Source organism: Triticum aestivum, chromosome 3D, assembly GCF_018294505.1.
Source record: "Triticum aestivum cultivar Chinese Spring chromosome 3D, IWGSC CS RefSeq v2.1, whole genome shotgun sequence".
In the NCBI taxonomy this organism is placed as follows: Eukaryota; Viridiplantae; Streptophyta; class Magnoliopsida; order Poales; family Poaceae; genus Triticum; species Triticum aestivum.
In genome coordinates, this window is record NC_057802.1 from 489,571,714 (window position 1) to 489,586,428 (window position 14,715).

At 44.3% G+C, this 14,715-nt stretch overlaps 1 long non-coding RNA gene across 1 annotated transcript; it reads right to left on the reverse strand.

Annotated features, from left to right (window-relative positions):
- Positions 1-10,642: 10,642 nt before the first annotated feature.
- Positions 10,643-14,034, reverse strand: LOC123079914 (uncharacterized). The gene is made up of 4 exons (XR_006438148.1): positions 13,522-14,034; positions 12,215-12,788; positions 11,419-11,539; positions 10,643-10,926 (listed from the first exon to the last, which is right to left on the reverse strand). It is a non-coding gene; the product is annotated as an uncharacterized lncRNA (long non-coding RNA).
- Positions 14,035-14,715: the final 681 nt, after the last annotated feature.

Consider the following 14,715-nt stretch of genomic DNA (forward strand, 5'->3'; position numbering starts at 1 on the left):
AGTGGCCTGTCGGTGTGAGCAAAAGTTGAGGGGCGAGTCTTCTGTAACTCAGATAACTTGGAATGTGGTTGATAGGGTTCACGGTGGTTTCCCATATTGATGACATGGTTCATCATCTCCTGGTGCTGTTGCTGGCTTTGCTCGAAGATACGGCATACTTGAGATAGTGCCGCTTCGCTGTCCTGTTGGCTGGACTGACCCTGAGTGAAATTGTTGCTGGTCTGTGTTCCGTAAACCTCTTCTGGCTGATTGGGCATAGAGCGAGTCCAAGGGCGAGACATTTTTCCAGTCTGGGGTATCATTTGCAAAACCCATGAGAAAAACCGTGTAGCGCAGGAAAACCCTTGCAAAGGCAATAATCAAAAAGGCTTCAAGGTTTTCAAGAAACACAAATGATTTTCACGGAGAAGAAGTGCTTAACACAAATCTTACATGCGAAAGCAAACACAAGATACAGCACTCAGGTTGTGCATACACAATCCTGACATGTTATTAAAAACTAGCGTACTACTCCGGAAGGCAGCAAACACACCAATACAAACTAGCGTACAGATAAAAACAACACATCATACAAGCAGGCATAACACGCGGCTACTCGGTGCTCTCAGTCGGAGATGGTGAAGATCTCCTTCCCCTTGCCGATGGCAAGGCTCAGCGGTCCAGGAGAATCAACCTCCTCCTCTCTAGCTGGTTCCTGGCGTGCGACGCTGCGCTGCGGTGATGGTGCGGGGGCGACTGGCGGTAGAGCGCGTGCGGCAGGCGGTGCGGCTCTGACTGGAGTAGGAGCGATGACTCGGTCGAACTCCTCAGTGGTAGGCAGACGGCGAGCAGTGGCCAAAACGGCCGGTGCATACGAGGCTGAAGACGAGACGAATGTCAGAGGCGGCGCCGTGTGGAGAAGCTCCTTCCTGCTGGCAGGACCGCCCCGGACTAAGTCCATGCGGGCAGCCACAAGATCATCTACGAGGTTGTCGAAAGACTCCTCCAGAGCCTTGAGATACTCCACAACCATCTCGATGGCTTCATCTCGCTCTCCCCGATGGCAGGCGAACGCATAGTGGCTGGTGTAAGGCACATGGCATGGGAGGTAGCGGTAGCGACGAGTCTTCATCGTAGGAAGGATGTCCCGAAGGCGAGCTATCGCCTCACGGGCAGCCATCTGCATGGCATGCCTCTCCGTAGGCATGGCCCTTCCCGTAAAACGGAAATGGCGAGCAGCAGATCGTCCTCCCCTGAATTGCACCACAGCCTGGTGCATAGACACGTCGTCACTGAGCTTGTGCTGATAGAGTGTGAACTCCAGGCGAGCTGCTGGCCCGATCGCGAGCTTGGTGATGGAGACGAGGAGCTTGACAAACCCCTCGGGCACGTTGGTGAACACTCGATTCTCACAGCTGCTGCCAGCCATCTACAAAAGTAGGCAAAAATTCTGAGTAGTCATGTCATAAATTTTATGATGACCAACAGAAAATAGCTACAATTGCAAAATGCTGAAGAAGCACTAAAGACGCTAATAACCGATTAGCGATCGCACCTAGTGGCTTCCTACAGTCAGCCTGGCTCTGATACCAAGCTTGTCACGACCGGTTTCTCAATAAAATAATTATTGAGGAACCAATCCCTGTTACGGACCAGCGAGGAAGAATTCCTTCTCACTGATAGACAATATATTGGTCACAGAAGAAAAATACCAGGAGTACTAAATATAATATAAGGTTGAGCAGAGACTGCCCAACAATTTATTACATGCACGCCGATAAAACAATACGGCGGATAGGGTGGCAAACTACTAACTCACGATAAAAACGGTGGTGGAAATATCATCGCGAAGCGAGTGACATGATTCCGGAATACTACAACTCTTCGAGCGTCGGAGTGAGGCTCGAGAAGACTTATTGCGGGTGGCGGAAGCGTAAACGATACAAGTGACCAATATCCGGGATCGCGCAGGACTGACTGGGACTCCTCTAGGCGTCGGACGCGCTATCAAACTCTTCATCCAAGAGATCGCCTTCGTCAACATCTGGCCAAATCAACAAGCCAGGTGAGTACTATGAAAGTACTCGCAAGACAGTTCGGACATAAAGTATAACAAATGCAAACATGAAGCACATGAATAAGTTAACCTGAGCGATCAGACATAGAGATAATAAATACTGGGTGCCAAGCGAGGGTCTGAATGACGCCTCGAGCGGAAACTGCAGAATAGTAATGTGGGTGCCAAACGAGTGTCTGAAAGACTCCTCGAGCGGAAAATGCGGAATAATAATACAGGTGCCAAACGAGTGTCTGAAAGACTCCTCGAGAGGAAAATGCGGAATAAAAATACAGGTGCCAAACGAGTGTCTGAAAGACTCCTCGAGCGGAAAATGCGGAATAATAATACAGGTGCCAAACGAGTGTCTGAAAGACTCCTCGAGAGGAAAATGCGGAATAAAAATACAGGTGCCAAACGAGTGTCTGAAAGACTCCTCGAGAGGAAAATGCGGAATAAAAATACAGGTGCCAAACGAGTGTCTGAAAGACTCCTCGAGCGGAAAATGCAGAATAATAATGCCACAGTCGGGCGTCGGGGTGACACCACATAAAGGGCTTATATCGAAAGTGAGAAACGAGTACACGCCACAGTCGGACGTCTGCGCGACGTCACATAAAGGGCTTATGTCACAACTCATTAATACAATAGCTCGGAGACATAAATTATCACAAGCATGAGACACAAAATAAAGTTAGTCCATCAACTGGAATAACAATAAATCTGAGATTTTACCGCTTGAGCTTGTTCACCGGGGGCAAGATTTTCACACGGATAGATTTGGATGTAAAGTCTACATTACTGATCATGGATACGATGATTTGGAAAGAATTGACTCTGCAGAGTTTGTACTTAACCACAGCCAACGGATTTCAGTAGTCACGGGGACTAGTTCCGTCTACGGTGTTCTGGAAGGAACACGTCTAACCAGTACACACCCAATTTAACCATCCGAAGCCAGGGATCACCCTCGGCAACATTCAGGAAAAACCCTGAGTCGGGGAGGCTACAACCTCGCGTAGCATGGGATCAAATTTCTATACGCGCGCTATAAGGGGGTGCCCCCCCTCTCGGTCCCAACCGGAAACACCCATGCCCCCTGACCGAATGACTGGCTTTAATCCTGGGCCAAGGTACCATCATCCCGGCCTCTCTGTTTGGTGTGTACACGGAAAGAGGTTACCAACTTACTAAACCGTATCCTGGCAATGAGACATGTGGTAGCACGGAAAGGGGAAGGGACGATAACACGGCTCCAACCATGTTAACGTCGGAAAAGTCGGATGACACAAGGCTGGCATGCTACAACAGTACCACCTTGCTGCCCTTCATGTCACCACATGATTAGGCCACCTCTCATCAGAGGTCATCGCAATTTTGGAACATGCGGGAAAAGATCGATAACGTGGCTCCAACCACGTTAACGTCGAAGAGAGTCGGATGACGCAAGGCTGGCATGCTACAACAGTACCACCTTGCTGCCCTTCATGTCACTACATGATTAGGCCACCTCTCATCAGAGGTCATCGCAACTTCGGAACAACCGGGTCGTTGCCTTACAAGCAACGAGGTATTTATCGACACTCACATGCCACGCACAAACTTTCACATGAACATGCAAAACATCTGCCATATCAAATGTCCAAACATGCTTGCCTGGTTCGGAGAAGTCGGAGTCTAGCTCGGCGAAGTTCGCGGCTCCGTCCCCTCTCCCGGAACCTACGGCAATCACGAAACGGGGTACTAACGTGAAAACCAACACATGCACAGAAACTTTGCCAAATATTTTTCAAATAAATCCCATAAAAAACTAGACAAAATTTGGAGATTGACAGAAAAAGAATCACTCAAAAATACCTTTTCATTAAAAAGTTATAAAGGTTTCTGTCCAGGGACCTTTCTATAATGAAACAGAAAAGTTCCAGGGTTTTAACTGAGAAAACAGAAAACGCTTCGGCTGGGAATGCGCAAGCGCAAGGAGAAAACGTATTTTGCCCGAAGGCGCCAACAGAAAACGGTTCGGGGAAATAAAACAGAGGCTGACACGCGGGGCCCGCATGTCAGGTTTGAAAGCTCGCCGGCACCCGAAGACGGCGATGGACGCCGGCGTCGAACCACGGCGAGTTAGGAGAAACGGAGGGTACCAAGAGCTTCAGTGTCTTCTTCCGCGTCGGTGGGTGGTGGACTCGTCCAACGGGGAGCACCACGTCGACGGCGACACTATCTCCGGCGGACGGCGGTTCGGGTGAGGTTGGGGAACTCCGGTGGAGGGCTGCAAAGAACGAATTGAGGCGCGGGTCAGAACGGTTGATGCAAGGAGAAGCTACTGGCAAGAGAATGGGGGCTGTGGAGCACACACGGGGGCGAATCGGGCTAGATCCCGTGGCGGATCGCGACGGCCGGAGTCGAGGAAGGAGACCCCCTCGCGGCTCTTCCAGTGGCTGGGCGTGCTCTAGGGGAAGTGTAGGGCTGGTGGGTGCTCGAGTTGAAGCTCGGGGCCCCTATTTATAGGCAGATCGACGGGGTGGCCGTGAACGGAGAATCTCCGGCGAGCGATTACGGCGGAGCAGTGGGTTGGCAGGGGGTTTGAGCGGTCGAGCAGCATCAGTGGATGTTACTGGACTCGATTTGCAGCTGAACGGGGTTGGTCTTGGCGTAATGGCGTCTGCCCACGGTGAGGTGACCGCACGGGCTCAACGGCGGCAGAGAGTGCGCTCCGCGCCCTGGGGTTCACGACGAGAGCGGCAGCGCATTCGGGGGAGTGGACGGCCACGCGGCGGGCTCCGGTGGTTTGGGCGGCGCTGGGTGGAGTCGGCGGCGCCGTGTCTCCCGCTGGCGTCCGCAAAGCCGCCGCCGGCGTCGGTCACGGGGCGGCGCACCTTCTGCTGCTTGTCGCCGACGCCCGCAAGATGCCAGGCACTCGTGCGGTGCAGGAACGAGAGGGCGAGGACGAGGAGCAAGGCGACGTGAGGGTACTGGCGAGATCGACGCCCGTTTCTGAAGAAAACGACAGCAGCCACTTGACTGAACTCTGAACTTACTGAATCTTGACAGTGACCAAGCATTGCAGGTGTTCGACAGTAGGTTTTGGTAAAGAGATAAATTTTTCTGGAGCTGTAACTTGGTGAGACGATCACTCAAAGCACCCAGGGGCTGCCTGAATTTACTTGGAATTTTTGGAGAAGGTTTTGAATGAATTTCACCAAATTTGGCAAATCTGGTCCAAACTTGCAGCTGATGTAGTTTGAAAATTTTGAACTGGAGACCAGTGGATCTTCATGGTTCTAGGTTGAGGGTTCAAAGGACTAGGAGGGGAAAGAAGTTTGGTGGTAAAAGTCCAAACAGAAAATGGAGTTCCTTTGTAAATCTCCAAGAGGTAGAATAGAAGGCAGAAAATATTTGAATAGAATTTGAATGGAAAATAAATACATGGGGAGGTTCAACTTGCTGGATTTGATGTAAATCATGATCCAGAGGTGAGGGAGTGTTTAGGAGAGAGGATTTGCACTTATGCCATGGCAAGAAGGAATAGTTGAAAGTGGCAAAGTACTTTCCAAAAGCCATAGTGCAAATTCAAGAAAAGGTTTTCAAAAGTTATTCTCTCAAATGAAAAACATTTTGTCTTGAGCCCAAATGAAGAGCAAGAACTCCCCAGGTCAAAGGCAGATCTTGGGTGAATTCAAATAAAATTTTTGCCATAAAGAAAAATATTTGAGAGTGAGAGTTCTCTTGAAGAAAATTTTTAAATCACCCCCTTCAAGTCAAATAAAAAATCTTTTTGAAAAATTCAATAGAAACTTGGGTGTCACACCAAGTGCTGAAGAGGCATCCCAGGTATTTCTCAAGTCCAAACAAGATCAACTTGGCTATCTCATTCAGGCTACTTTGAGGATTGAGAAAGGTTTGGCCACCCTGACTCAAAATCAAGAGAGTCTTGAAAGGATTATCGAGACAAAGATACATGATCTAGATGTCAAGGTTACAGAGATTCAGACTTCTATGGAGAAGATTCAAGAAGAACTTGAGGACAGGAGTGACAAGACTACCACAAATGCATATCAGAGGGTGCCTAGAAGACAGAGGTCTGCGGCAGTGCCACTGACAGACACTAGGGCTACAATTTCAGCTCCTGCAGCCAGAACTTCAGTTGCCCCTCCAGTTGCAACTCCTCCAGCTCCACAGACTTCTTCAAATGCATTCGTTGCAGGACTGCTCTCACGCCACCTTCGCACTCCGGAGCTCCCGGGGATCAAGCTTAGAGAGCCGCATAACACTATGCATTTTCAAGCTTTTTGGTAACTTGTTGCCAAAGGGGGAGAAAGTGTATAGATCATAGGCTTCGAGAGAGAGTGTTTTGATTCTTTTTGCCTCTCTTGCTACTTATTTGCTTGCTTGTTTGGATGATACTCTATTTTATGCGTGTGTGAGATACTTGTATGGTCATGTGCTTGATCATATCATACTTTAATGTTCGTGCTTGGATGATGATATTCTATGATCATTCACATCTTGTCTTGGTGATGAGTGCATATTCCATATTCTATCATTTTGAGCGCTCCACCAAGATGTATGTGACATGGAAGAGTAACCCATGATCCTAATCGATTATGCATTTGCATTCAAAAGCAAATTTTAAATAATGCACAAATTTAGGGGAGCTCTTGCTTATCACATACTACATCTCAAAGCGACGATGTATTTCATTTTTGTTATCATTTGTCGAAGCTTTGATCTATATGTTGTCATTAATTACCAAAAAGGGGGAGACTGAAAGTGCAACTAATCCCTGGGTGGTTTTGGTAATTCTTAACAACATACAGCTCATTGAACTAATATTCTTTCAAGGTAATCATTTCAGAAAGTTCAATGATTGGCATGGCATGGACTAGAGATGTGGACCCCTCAAAATGCTAAAGACACATATTGGCAAAAGCTCAAGACTCTACATTTTCATTTTAGTGATCCAAGATCACATTGAGTCCATAGGAAAAGCCAATACTATTAAAAGGGGATGAGGTGTTGCTTAATGGCTTGCTTGCTTAAAATGCTTAGTGATATGCTCCAAAAGCCCTCAATCACTTTCTCATTTCCACATATGTCCTAAACCTAAAGTCAAACTCGGCCCCACCGATTTGATCTATCCGGCGCCACCGAGTTCATTTGACATAGCCATAGCCAGAAACCCTAATCAATTCGGTCTCACCGATAGGGATCTCGGTCTCACCGAGATGGGATTTCAAACTCTCTGTTTCCCTTCATAACGTTCCGGTCTAACCGAGATGAGCGATCGGTCCCACCGAGTTCGTAATGCAAACTCTCTGTTTCCTTTTCATAACATTTCAGTCTCACCAAAATGAGCGATCGGTCCCACCGAGTTTGCCTGACCAAGTCTGTGTTTGCTTATTACTGAAATCGGTCTCGCCGAGTTCATGTGATCAGTCTCACCGAGATGAAATTTTGCCCTAACCCTAGCGCATCGGTCTCACCGAGTTGATCATGTCGGTCCCACCGAAAAGCCTAACGTTCCCATTTTGAACCATATTGGTCTGACCAAGTTTCACTATTCGGTCCCACCGAGTTTGGTAAATTGTGTGTAACGTTTAGATTTTGTGTGGAGGCTATATATACCCCTCGACCCATTCTCCATTCGAAGAGAGAGCCATCAGAACGTGCATACACTTCCACTACTCATTTTCTGAGAGAGAACCACCTACTCATGTGTTGAGATCAAGACATTCCAATCCAACCATAAGAATCTTGATCTCTAGCCTTCCCCAAATTGTTTTTCACTCAAATCATCTTTCCATCATATCCAAATCTGTGTGCGAGAGTTGAGTGTTGGGGAGACTATCATTTGAAGCACAAGATCAAGGAGTTCATCATCAACACACCATCTATTAACTTTTAGAGAGTGGTGTCTCCTAGATTGGTTAGGTGTCACTTGGGAGCCTCCGTCAAGATTGTGGAGTTGAACCAAGGAGCTTGTAAGGGTAAGGAGATCGCCTACTTCGTGAAGATCTACCCAAATGAGGCAAGTCCTTTGTGAGCGATGGCCAGTGGCGGAGGACGGATTATTTTTGAGGTGGGGCGAACTCTTAAGCATTTAATGTGTTTGTTCATGCATTACAGCCGTATTAGTCTATGTTTAAAAATCCAAATATCTTATACATTTATGAATGGAGAGAGTATATTTTTTATGCAACTAACGACTACCAGGAAATTTTATTTTCAAATATGCAATTCATTACAAAAAATGCCACCAATCATTATATGTAGATGTAGATTGTCAAACCATTATCTAAAAAAATGACACTAAAATTCAAAACCAAATTATCTATGGCCATTATCTTTGCTAGCCATATTCCCTTCCCGTTCATGGTCTCCTACTGGCCACCGGCCTCACTCGCACAGTGTGCTGCTAATCGCCGGAAACGTGAGTACACGACCACGTCTGCATGCGCGCTCCTTCTGGCCGTTGGCCTCACACGCGCTTGGTTGGCCGCCGCGAACGTGCGAGCTCGCCCCTTTTTCGCTCGACTCTGGATCCTGGAGCTGGCGTTGGGACGATCGATTTTTTTTTTTTAGGTAAGTTGGGACGATCGATAGAGTGGATCGAGCGAGAGGCGTCGGGACCTGCTACTTGCCACGGCCCAGTTGGTTGGGTAATCACGGCCCAACAAAACGTTTCACGCTGATTTTTAAGCCGTTCTATTTTTTAGCAATCGATCATGTTATATATACGTATACACAAAACAGAAACGCCAAAATCAAGGTAGGGCGAGCGCCCAACCTCGCCCTACCGGAAGCTCCGCCTATGGCGATGGCCATAATGGGATAGACAAGGTTGCTTCTTCGTGAACCCTTTATGGATGGAGCCCTTCGTGGACTCGCGCAACCGTTACCCTTCGTGGGTTGAAGTCTCCATTAACGTGGATGTACGATAGCACCACCTATCGAAACCATGCCAAAAATCTCCGTGTCTATATTGCGTTTGCTCCCTCCAAACTCCTCCCCTTTACATTCATATGCAATGATTTACATTCCGCTGCTATACTCTTAGAATTGTATGTGTAGGTTGATTGCTTGACTTGTGTTAAGTTGCTAAAATTTGCGAAGACTTAAAATTAGGAAAAGGTTAGATTTTTATTTGGTCAAGTAGTCTAATCACCCCCCCTCTAGACATACTTTCAATCCTACACTCCTTTCAGTTCATCGCCGATGGGCGAGGCTGCTCTACTACAACGCACCACCCTCCTCCATCAAGACCATGACCTTCGAAAGCCTCGATTTACACCTTGACTAGCACAACGACAATGTGTGCCTCCGTGTCCCGCCATCACCTTTGACACGTGAGGCAGTGCCGATCCCGGCTAACCCCGAGGCAACTGGATCTTCATCAACCCACCAGTCCGCCCTATCATGCACTGGGCGACTCCACCACCACCTTCAATCGCACCGACCACCTGAACTACATTCCTCCTCCAGGGAAATCCGCTCAGGTGCTAGATCCAATCGGCAGCGACTTCCGCCTTCCCCGAGTCCTTATGGATGGGGCAGCGGGGTCAACGTCATCTTCCCGACACACTAGCAAAGATAGGAATTTCAAAGTCTCGTCTGAGCCCCTCGCCTACCGGCTTCCACGGTTTCGTGCTCATGGTAGGGACTAGAACCAATAGCCCCTAAATTTTCTTCTCTGCCAACTGCTACTACTAGTAAGGTACACGTGCATTGCACGCATGAGATTTGGCAACCAAAATATGAATAAATACCACATTACAGCATGTAAGCTTTGAGTCATATATGCATGATGTAGATGTTCATTTAATTCTTATAGTTCATCCCATTCAAAATCAATTAATTTTTATAAAAAAAGTTAATCTATTTTAAAATTCATGGAATTGTGCATTGTAAAGCATAAAGTAAAAACAAATAATGGCAATTCATCTAGAAAAAAGTTTGGGCAATTATAATACAGAAGATTCTAGAACAAAGGAGAAGTGCTTGTGTTTTGAGGTTTGTGCATTGTGCTCAAGTTCAATCATGTAGTCTTTTAGATTGTACATGTGGCAAAATCTGGTGGAATATATAGATAATATCCAACGGCTAGTAGTGCTCGGATTTGCCATCTCTACACCATCGGATTGGCAACGACCATCTTTCAAAGTTACTAGTGGTTGGGCCGCGCCTTTGCGCGCCTCTTGAGGCATTCTTGTGCGCCCCTATCTTTTCTCAGCACATTGGGCCGCCTTATTTGGTCCTCAATGTTGCTCCAGAGCGATTTTTTAAATATATTAGTTTAAATGTTAGACCGATCAATCCAGAATCAAAGATAAGGTCACCTGCGTATGTTGTAAGAGTTCAGATCATGCTTGATCAACCATATTTAGAAACTGAATCGCGCTTAGAGTGTAATTTAAAAATCTTACAGAGATTCATTAGGCCCCTTCTAACTTCTAGAGACAAGTTATAAGTGTACCATATAATAAGATTCAGTCATACTAAAATGGTTCAGTCATACAAAATTTTCGCATCATATGTATTCTTGGCAGTACCAATTTACCTGCTATTTTCAATCATGATAGTGGACAAACAAGGAAGGCTTGAACATATGATCTCGAAGATTTTCTATGAGTGTGTGAGGACCTGAAGGACCCAAAATATAACATCAGCTAGTTAATCAAAGAGGCCTGAATAGAATATGTCATGGGTGGCCTTGAGAAACTGGAAAAGACTATATCTGCAAATCTATTTCCCCATCGACCCCTTCCACAGCAGTTGCTATAGCACTGCCTTGTTCTGCTACCTTTTCCATTCTTGAAATTGCATCACAGAGGAACTTGGCAGTGTCCAACATGGCATTGACCACACTACAGGAAGATGCCTAACTTTGCCTGTACATGAAAGCCATATGACCAAAAATAAATCAAGAAGACAAGATAGAAGAGGTACATAAGAATGACAACAAGATGTCAGTATAAAACATGCTGGAAATTTCTTAACAGAACATTTTTTGTACTTCGAATTACATTATTCCTCTTGCAGTTATTGTCTTTGATTATTAGCCAAGACGTTAACATTACTCATCATGATCTGTCCCCAGTTCAAATTGACTCACATGATTTGTTTTCTCAAATATACGGTATCGTATCATAGGTTTATGGTCACTGTAACTTCGATTATTGAGCAAATACAGTCCTAGGATTACGAGAGCATGCTAACTTGGAACTGTTTAATGTGTTCATGCTAACTTGAACTGGCTCTCACCCATTATCAGACATGAGCAATCGATTAGTGCACAAAACTAATTAAGAACAATCTTACTGAAGGTAAGACTGTCAAGGGATACTACTGATTTGGGTAATGAAGAAAAATAACAAGCAGACCTTGGACCATCTTCTGCGGTGCCTCAGTGGACGATGAGCTGGACATCACAAAAACTGGTCCCACGTCAACATTCGATTCATCAGGCCTGAGACCCTCTGCTATCACTCGATCCGATATGACCTGCAAAAAAACACACAAATCCTTCATAAAACACACAGCTCATCAATAGAATACCTGATGCTGATCATTAATCCCATCAAATTCCTACAGAAAACCCCCAAACCTAAATTGTTTTACTTTTTGTTATATGTTTTGTTTAAACCCAGTCACTCTTTCCAGTTTGTCCTAAATACCGAAGCATGCCTGTCTCATACTTGGCATCCCAAGAAAAATTCAAGAGTAAGATTAGTCTTGATTTAGCCAAGAATCAAATGACATAAATATCAACATATTCACTTTGAAACTCAAGGTAATGGGTGCAAAGGGGCTAACGCAGATCATAATGAAAAGATGCATGAGAAGGACCTCTTGACATATATGAGGATATACCATAGGTTGTAAACAAAGTAGCAATGGACCGATAGTTTCTACAATCATCCTCGAAGAGGAACAAACTTGGTAGAGTAAACAATGAATTTATGATCTTTAGTCTTTACAACCTTAAAATATATTGATCTAAATATTCATAGACTGAAAGTCAAGTAGATTCCCTGCGACAAAATAAATAAAACATAGTAGGCGCAGTGAGTGGACAAACACATTAGCATGGTCAAAAGGAACATCAACATTTTAACATGCCTACAAAAAAGAAAAAATATGGGAGGACACTGTAATATCATGCAAACAAGAAATCACCTCAGATACTTATCCCTTTTCTGGAGAAGAAATGCATCAAACACCTGAGTTGTACAAACAAAAATACGAAATTAGCAACAACTGGTACTTCATTCACAATCACAACCTGCATCATTAAGTCTTGCTAGTCCTTAGAGCTAAAAGTACATATATTAGATTGGGAAGATCACATTCAGTTAATCCAAAATAATCAATGAACTATAAGAAAACAAATTCCTTGGGCAAAATGTACAGATAGTTTTAGAACTGACCAACAACCAACTAATGGGAAATCTAAGATTATGAGATGGTTTCAGAAGAAAATTTCTGTACAACAACCTTCTAGTACATGAAAAAGTTCCTAACATGTTAAGGTTTTCTTGTATGCTCTTCCACTAATATGCCTTTCTGGACATACTAATGAGAAAATTCAGAGGGAAAGCACCGCAAACCACAAGCTCACTTTTGTTTTCGTTTTGTTAGTGTTGCACATGTTCGTACCATGCATGCACAACAATTCCAAACATGTTACCAATCAAGATCACTTGTGTTGTCATCTCTTCCTGAAACTCACACTGATGGCTCGCCTCCTCAGCTACACATGCCATGTCAGGTTTCAGTGAGTACATGTAAATGAAGAAAAGGCCAAGAGCAAAGAAATAAGTGAACAGATGGCATTTCTTGAAGACACTTTTAACAAGGAACATGAAGGTATAGATGTAGAAAGAAGTTTTGGGTCTATCCTCACAAATAACCTGCAACAATTATTTAGAGTTGTTGTTTTTAGCAAGCACTATATCATTGGTCCAACTTTTCAAATTTTCTTTTGCATCTGTATCAACCACCAAAGAACAATCCGAAAAGGTAACATGAATGCACACCACCAGGCAATAAATCATGAATTGCACAGAAAAATAAGGAACAACTTTTGTGCATGCATTCATCAGTGGAGCAAAGAATGTCCATTGCTCCATAGTTATCCGCAGAACCTAAGAAGCATGAACTGGAAACCAATCTGACAGGCTCTGAAACCAGATGTCGATAGGACACACTGTAATCCTTGTAAAAGAACAAATCTTATTTTCTGCTACCCAATTTGATGCTATATTTGTCTCCTGACCAACGGTGGAAAAGAGCAAGGTACCAATAAAGCATGGAAGGCAAAAAAAACTACTTTGCAGGGACCAAGGACATGCCTAGAATCTATATCTATCCATCTCCTTGATAGTAAGAACGCAAGAGCAGAATACGCTATCAACCAAGACAAAGCACCAGAAATATATTCTCTACGAACGACCAAGTAAACAGACAAACAGATGAGAGCTCACCCTGCATAAACGCGAATGGCAGAGCCATGAGAACGACAACCGCAAGGCCCGCAAATGAGTAGCAGATAACATCACAAGTGCCATGATTCTGTAAAGCATAACACCTATTAAAAAAGTAAGAAATTCTAGGAAATGGCAACAGAGGAATTAATACAAATAAACTGCCAGCTTTCTAATTTTCAGGTCAGCAGCTAAAGGCCCACCCTAAATATACCATTATCTAACCACATGAGTAATTGCTAGGATGCTTCACACACAACATGAGATAAAATCATACCTACCCTACCTTTACTACATGCTCTCACTTCACTGCTTCATATACTGGACACTAAACTATTCAAAGATCTAGCATAAATATTGGCATTCAATAGTATGCATCTCAGATTTGATTGCAAATAATTTTATCTTCCATCTCTTTAATGGATTTTCAACAACAAAGTTATATCCTGGTATATGCCTCAAAAAGCAAAAATGAACAAATAATTTTCTGAACGCTAGCACATTCACATTAGAAAAAAGAAATGATGCATCGTATAACAGTATCAATGTGCTTCAATATCACTGAAAAAAATACCTTCCATCGCTTGATTTGCCCAGCGGTGAAAGCCATTCAAGATACAATATGTCTGAATCAACCGAATCATAGCAATAATCCAGTTCAATGTGGGAATATACCCGCGGAGAAGAATGAACATCCAAATATAAATGACAATCTCAAATTATCCAAATATCTTTCTTGAAACACATAAACTGAACAGGAAATCTAATCCCACCTCTCACGAAGTCACATGAAGTGGAGCAACCAATCCATATTTAGAAGTATTGGACAACAAAGAGCAAACTATTAGCATTACTCAGTAGATATATGGTACATCCTTGATAACCGAAGTTTCATCAGTATAACCTGTACATCAATAGGAACAAAATACGGAGTAGCTCTCAGTAACTCATCGAAACAAATCAACCGGTGAAAGCAAGAAACACTAAATTATCTGTGCAAAGGTGTAACTAAACAGAATTACTCTGGGTGAAATAAGAAGATGCATTACTAATACAGATAGCACATTCAGCATGTCATTCTCACAAATCATGGTGGGCATGCTTCCAAAACATTAGTAGTGATGCTTCAAAAGAAAATCACTAATGCATCTAATTAGTCTCGCCAACGCATTAGACAACGAGATAGACAAATGC